Raw genomic sequence first — 7,779 nt, 5'->3', positions numbered from 1 at the left:
TTCTGTTAGTTAGGTGTTAGTGGCACCTTAATAACTAACATCCTCTTCTCTCTCTAACCCAATCTCCATTATTGACTCCATTTCAATTTTTTTACCTCCTTTTGACCACGAATCTCTTTCTCTCTCTTACAGTAGTTCCTCAGTCTCTCTCTCTCTAAATTATCTTCAGATCTAGGGTTTGGGTGCGTGTAAGCTTGTGAGTGGAAGAGAAGGTCCAGGTGGGAGCATTCGTAATCTCCATTGCTGAAGTGGAAGTTTTTGGATATTTCTGACAGCAATTGACAGGTAAGAACTCTTTTCGTACTTGTAGTGGTCCAGCGAAGCATGCATGGTGGTTTAATTGCACTATATTGTGTTGAATTTGGGCAAATTAGGCAAAGAAGTTGATAGTAAACCCTAGAATTGCGTGCTCTGAATAATTTAACCCTTAATTAGCAATTAATTAATTATTTGTGTGTATACTGTCATGTATTATGCTGTGTTGTTGTGTTTATAATTTTTAATTGGTTGGATTTGGTGTTGAATTAAAAATTGATTTGTTGCATGTTTGACTTGTTGTAATTGTAGAATAATGGAGGTTGGTGATGAGTGTATTGATATTAAATTGAGATTATTTGGAGGGTTTGTGGAAAAGCAAAGAAGGGGGAGGAGGTATTTGGTTTATGAAGCTGGGTTTGTGTATTGGAAACATGATGTTCCTATGTCATTTGTGAGGAGTGTGAGTTACCTAAGGTATCTTTGTAGTGAAGGGTTTATAAATATGGGGTGGGAGGTACCTCAGGTTTATAGCTTGTGGTTTAAGGAGAGAGGGAAGACTTGGGTTACTAGGAAGAGAAGGATTGACAATGATGATGATGTGAGGGACTTCTTGGAGTCCAAACATAGTGAGGGGCATGTGGAGCTGTTTCAAACAGTTGGGATGGAAGAGTGGGACAGGTTTCACCCTGGGACTGTAACTGTGTCAAACCCATCCACATCCAACCCATCTCTTTCTCAACCAACCAATTCAAATACAAATCCAAATAACCCACAACCACATGCTAATGGATCTAGGCCTTCTAGATCAAACCCATCCCACCAGAATCCAACCCACACACAACATTTCTCTAATTTAAAAGACCCAGAAAAACCCCAAAAGAGCCCTGAGTTGAGCATTGTACCAGTTTCTAGGAGGAGCCCTAGGTTTAGCAAAGTTTGTGAGGGTGAGCCAAAAACAGTTTCTTTACCTAAAGGAGCAGGATTTGAGTGGTGTTAGTGACAAAGGGAACGACAAAGAGTGTAAGAGGAGGTTTTTTGAGGGTGAGGAAAGTGGATCAGAAACAGGATCCTCATCTCAGTCAGATGACAGTGCTTTGGATATAGATTGGAAGGCTAGCTGGTGAAGAAGATTTAGGTGGGAGTGAAGAGGATCAAGAAGAGTGGCATATACAAACAAGAAAAGGGTTAGTTGGAAAGGTTGAAAGGAGTTTGCAAGTTGTTGAAGACAGTGGTTTTAGGAATGACAAGGCCGAGAACTCAGAAAAGAGGATTACACAACTAGGGCAAGACATTGGCTGCAAGGGTCTTCAGCTGCAAGTTGAGGGCAGTGACTCAGATGAGCTGAGGAGTCTAGATGGTTCTGATGAAGAGGAAGATACAAGTCTCTAATTCAGAGAAGACACAGACTTCAAGAAGCCAGTGGTGTTAGTTAAGAAGCTCAAGTTCAGCAATGTTGGAGTGTTAAGGAAGGCTTTGAGGACACATGCCATAGAAAACAGGTATGACTTCTACTACCTTCACAATGGTGGCAAAAGGATCACAACTTTTTGTAGAAGGAGGTGTAATTGTGAGTGGAATTCTAAGAGGAGTAGTTTGCCACTGTGCACATGCAGTGATGAAGTGAGAAAGTGTGAGTTTAAGGTGGCTGCTAGGAAGATCTATGGTAGTTGTGCTTGGCAAATAAAAGAACTGAGAGTTAAGCATAAAAGTATGTGGACAAAGAAGAATACTTGTGTCATAGCTGAATTTTTGGCTGAAAAGTATGTTGAGGAGTGGAGAGTGAATCCAGACTGGAAAATGAAGAGTTTCAGAGCTAGGGTATTGAGTGATTTGGGTGTAGAAGTTGGGTATGGCAAAGCTTGGCTAGCAAGAGCTAGGGCTAAGTTGATGATCTATGGGTCTGCTTTAGAGCAGTATGCTAGGGTGTGGAATTATGGCAAAGCAGTTCTCAAATACAACCCTGAGAGTAAAGTGTACATAGTTCTTGAGGGAATTGATAGACCCCAACCACCATTGTTCTTGAGGATAAACTGCTGCCTGGCAACTTTGAGGAATGGCTTTAACAAAGGGTGTAGGCCTTTGATTGGTTTGGATGGTTGCCATTTGAAGGGGTCATATCCTGGGCAAATATTAGTGGCTGTAGGGAAGGATGGAAATAATCAAATATTTCCTATTGCATGGGCCACAGTTGAGGTGGAAAACAAAAACACTTGGGGCTGGTTTTTGGATTGTTTAAAGAAGGATGTTGGTGATGCCCTTGAGGGGTTGGGTCTGGTGTTCATGTCAAATAGGCAGAAGGTATATTCCTTGTACTTTGTTGGTTTTTTTCTTGGTTTTTTTTCTGTTTTTTTTTTATATTTTTGTTTCCTTTTTTTTCCTTTTTGTTTAGCTCTTTGAACTGATATGTTGTGTTTGTGTGTGTCATGTTCTGTATGTGTAAGGGTCTGCTTGAGGCTTTTGAACAACTTGTACCAAATTCTGAGAAGAGATACTGTGTGAGACACATCTGGGCTAATTTCAAGCTCCAGTATACTGACTCAACATTCAAGGAACTCTTCTGGAATGCAGCAAGGGCTTGTACTCTGGTAATTGTTATGATATCATCTCTTAGTTGATTCTGTCTGTCTGTTCTGTCCAGTTCAGATTTTGAGTATTTTGCTTGTTTTTTTTTACTTGTTGCTGTGTATGCTTGGTGCTTGTTGTTGTTATCTAATCATAAAAGTTGTGTGGCAAAAATTGTACAGCTAATTGTTCATGCTTATGTTGTCCTGTTCTTGCATGTTTCCTATCTGCTTCTAAGTGTGTGTTTTACTTTTTCTTTTTGTCATGGTAGTTTGATTTTGAGGTAGCCATGGAGTCCATAAAGTTTTTGTCTGAAGATGCCTTTGAGTACTTGGCAAATATACCTGCACAACATTGGAGTAGGCATGCATTTTCATATTTCTGCAAGTCAAATATGATCTTGAACAATGTATGCGAAACATTTAATGCTGTGATAAAGGATGCTAGAGATAAGCCTATTCTCACTCAAATGGAGTGGATGAGGAAATATATGATGAAAAGAAATAGTGAGAAATGGGAAAAAATTCAGATAATGGAAGGGAAGAACACTCCATATGTGGCAAAGGTGTTTGAGAGAATGGAGAAGGCTGCTAGGTATGGCATTGTCCAACTGTCCAGAGGGGACAGTTATGAGGTTGAGTTGAATGGGGATAAAGTGGTGGTTGACTTGCATCAAAAAACATGTAGTTGTTATCATTGGCAGTTGACTGGAATTCCTTGTGTTCATGCTTTTGCATGTATTCTAGACAAAAGGACAGATCCAGATGACTATGTTAAAGAATATTACAGCATGGCTGTAGGAGATTATAGGTACTACGCAGCGGAAATAACATGAATCATATTCATAAAGCACCTAAACCAAGGATCATTTCATAACACATAAAGAACACATACTAGTACCTTTGAAGCGTGATTCCACGTGCGATCGAGCAAGAACAATGGGAGATAAAGAACCCCAAGCGTGATTCCTCTACTTGGTCCACGGGCACAAGTTAAACCTCCACTAATGCTAGTTAGTCGTGACTGAACGCTTCAATCAACCTTCAACGGAGAAGAGAGACACGAGCTAACCACAAACCACCACGACGAACACCACGAGCCACCAAGAGGGGCGCCGCACGTACGGACGTGAAGGGGAGAGAAGAGGGGCCGTGAGTGAGGAGAGTGTTTAGGGTTTTTGGGATTGGTTGCCTTGATGTCAAAATTCACAGTGTGTGAATTATGATTGCTTGCTGCAAACCCTAAGCATGGATCTTATTTATAGATCTCATCTCTAAATAAGAGCCCATGTCAAAAGCCCAAAAACCTTATCCTAAACACACTACTCTAGCCCAACACTCTACGTGGTATGTCATAATCTCATGAGGCCCATTAATGGGCCTCTTACTTGTTTAACCCAATACCCTTGTTGTGTGACCTCATAGGATCCATTCTATAAGGCTTTGGGCTATTTAACTAACCCAAAGATCAATTATCATATCTAGCACCAGATATTGACGACCCTATAGAATGAACTTATTATCTCCATAATAGTGATCCTCGATATATCTAGTAATTGCACTTATCGAAGACATAGTTCCTTCAATGGCAACCTATATTCTAGCCTATCAAGAGGCTGTTAAACCTATGCCAGGGCCAAAATATTGGGAAAAAATTGACATGCCATAACCACTCCCCCCTCCAGTTAGAGTTATGCTAGGGAGGCCTAAATCTAAGAAGAGGAAGCTGGAAAAGGAAGAAAAGGGACAAAAAGGAGAGAGTTCAGAACAAAGCAAAGGACCTAAGGCTCCTTAGACTCAGAAAAGATGCAAGAATTGTGGTCAACTTGGCCATTATGCCAAAACATGTGGCAATGAACCAAGCACTCAACCACCACCATCTGCACCAGCACCAGCACCAACATCAACATCTGAGGCAAAAAAGGGGGGCAAGCCTGTCCAAAATACCCCTTGGCTGCAAGAGCAAAGGAGAAAAAAAGCAGCAAGGGCTGCAAGAAATGTAAGTGACTGTGTGTGTGTGTATTGCTTTGAGTAATGTGACATGTCAACATTACTAACCGCTGCTACTGTTTTTTTTCAACAGACTGCTGAAGGAGCTGGGCCTTGGAGTATTGCCAACAGGTCCTTCCCACAAGAAAAACAGCACCAACACCAACCTATGTGCTCCTCCCAGCCTACAGCATGCACACAACAGTCCCAATCATCTACAACAACAACAGCAGTCCCCCCAGGAAGCAATCAAAGGGCAAAAAGAAAGCACCCTAACTTGTGTAGTTGAATAATTTTGTTTCTAATCTCTGTTTGTAACACTGAATTATGATTTTTAGTTTCTAATCTATGTTTGTAAACCTTAACTACTCAACATTATCTTGCTTTTGTATGCAATTAAACAATTAACTTTGCAATGCAATGAAAATATGCTTGGAACCTTGCTCAAGTGTGTTTGATATCTCATAAAACTAGTTTATTTCATTCATAATTGAAGTTGTTACAAGTTTAAGCTGCCCAATTCATTTGAGCATACAAACATAGCTGTTACAACTACTACTCTAGACTTTTTTAAGCATCACTATAGCACCTACAAACATCAACATAAAACATAACACAACACCCACAACAATAGTCCCACACCCAGCCCTGTTCTGTTGCCCTTCTCCTGAATACTTCTTCATGTCAGCATTCAAAGCTTTGCACTTAATCTTCAGATTGTCGTTCTTACTCAACAAGCACCTTCTCTGGCCTGTAAGGTCTTCAATTTCTCTTCGCATTGAGTTCATCTCACCCTTCATCAGCTTTTTGTCCAAGATTAATTGATTAATCACTTCTTTTTGCCAATCACTCCGATCCCATCTTCATCCACCCACTCAAAGCTCCTACAAACCTCTAGTTTCTGTGTTAGGATCATAAAACTTGCATGCCAGAAACTTGCTTCCAGGGTTCTCCCTTGTCCAAGAGGTGAGCCTTGCCATTGGAATGCCACAGTTGCATTTCTTGTATTTGGAAGGTGAACTACTTATTAAAGACATGTTGTCCTACAAATCAAGCAAATTTAATCAACATTCACATTACCAAACACATTAATTCAAACCACAACATGTCAATTTACCAATTACCTTACCAAAGCAAAAAACCCTAATTACGATTTCGCATACAAACCCTAAATTTTCTGTTGTTCAATTCAGTAAATCTTACCACAAGTTTCAATTCAATTTACCACACAAAACATTATTAAAAACAACAATTTATCAAATCTCAGTGTTAATTTTGGATCAAATAACAATAATTGAGCAAATTACATAACAATTGAACAGCGACCAAACCTTTTTCGCCCTTAAGTTTCTTCGCAAATTCAATCTCCAAATTCCAATTATCTTCCTCGCTGATATCTGTCGATGAATATGTAAGTGAAATTGTGATTTTTGAGGGCGAATTTTTCTGGGAAAAATTGAGCAAAGAACAGATTCAGAGCAGCAACATTAGAGGAAGAGCATTTTTAAAGGGGAGCTTTGAACTAGTCGTTGCTGTGGGACCCCCTAACAGCAACAGTAACGGGGTTAACATATGGTAGTTATATCTACAGTTTGGGGATTATGGTGGTAGTTATTTAAAATTTTTTTTCAAACAGGTAGTAAATCTAAAAGTCAGTGCTTTTGCTGGTAGTAAAAGTGAAAATTCCTTATTTTAACTTATTTTCTATTACAGTTCTTCTTTAAGAAAACTGAATTTTACTGAACTAAACTGTACTAATTTTATACTGAACTAAAATTATTTTTACTGAACTGAACTGTACTAATTTTATACTGAACTAAAATTATTTTTACTGAACTGAATTGAAGTTATTTTTACTGAAATGATATTGTTTTTACTTATTATTATTTTTTAAGGTGAAGAGAACAGGGCCTTAGTCAATTACCATGGTTGTCCTTGGATTTGTACTATATTCACACGGCCATCATAGTTTGCAAGAATTGCAACTTAAAATAAACATGGTCGTCATGCGGTTAACCCTTAGCGCATAGCTGATATTTGTTAACAAACATATCGGATAGAAAAATGTACTACTACATACATAATAGATGACAGGTGGTGAGTATATTGGGGGGGGGGGAATATTCAACATATATGATGGTAAAAAGTACTACTACATGTATAATAGTACACAAAAAATACTATTAAGCAACTTATATTTTAATGGTACATTATAAATGCATGATGGTACATAATTGTACATTATAATTACCATTGTAGAGTCAGTTTTTTTTTTTTCAGAAGCTTGCCAAATTTACATTTTTGCCCTCCTATATGCGTTGTAAATACAAAGCAGCTATGCGATGAGATGCACTCTCGTCATGCTATGGCACAATCATGAGATGCATTTACAATAAAGTCAACATAAGCAAAAAATTTGGGTATCCAATATTGTTTAACAACCGACAATTTCGAAATCAAGCTAGGCAAAATTGGATATGATGATTTTGTTGGATAAGATAAGTAAAAATATTGACTTGAAATAAACATTAATTACACCGATCGACACGTAATTTTGACATATATTCCCAAATTAATCTATTTTAAAGGGTTATCTAATGCCCATGGGCTTTCGTTTGCAACGTTTGGGGAAAAACTAGTGTTATGTGGCGACGGCCTGGTATTATGCTGGCTAACAACTTACATGGGCAGCAAACACAAACAACCGCGCGACTGGTCATTTGTAAGGTCATCAACAAGTGTTGCCACGTTGAGGGGAGAACACACATACTAGTGTCCGTCCAGTTGGTCACTAGTAAGATCGTTGACTTGTGTTGCCACGGTGAGGGGATACTTGTGCCTTAGGTAGAAGCCTTGATGCAATGGCATTAGGAGTTGCATATTGTTGTGAGCATAGCTCGTCAGCAAATTCAATGGGTCATTTCACTTTAAATATTTCCAAGTCGTATATAGGCATGTAACCTATCATTAG

This window comes from Chenopodium album, chromosome 23 (assembly GCF_948465745.1).
Source record: "Chenopodium album chromosome 23, dcCheAlbu1.1, whole genome shotgun sequence".
NCBI classification, from domain to species: Eukaryota; Viridiplantae; Streptophyta; class Magnoliopsida; order Caryophyllales; family Amaranthaceae; genus Chenopodium; species Chenopodium album.
The sequence above is the reverse complement of the archived record's forward strand: the minus strand, read 5'-3'. Positions refer to the sequence as shown.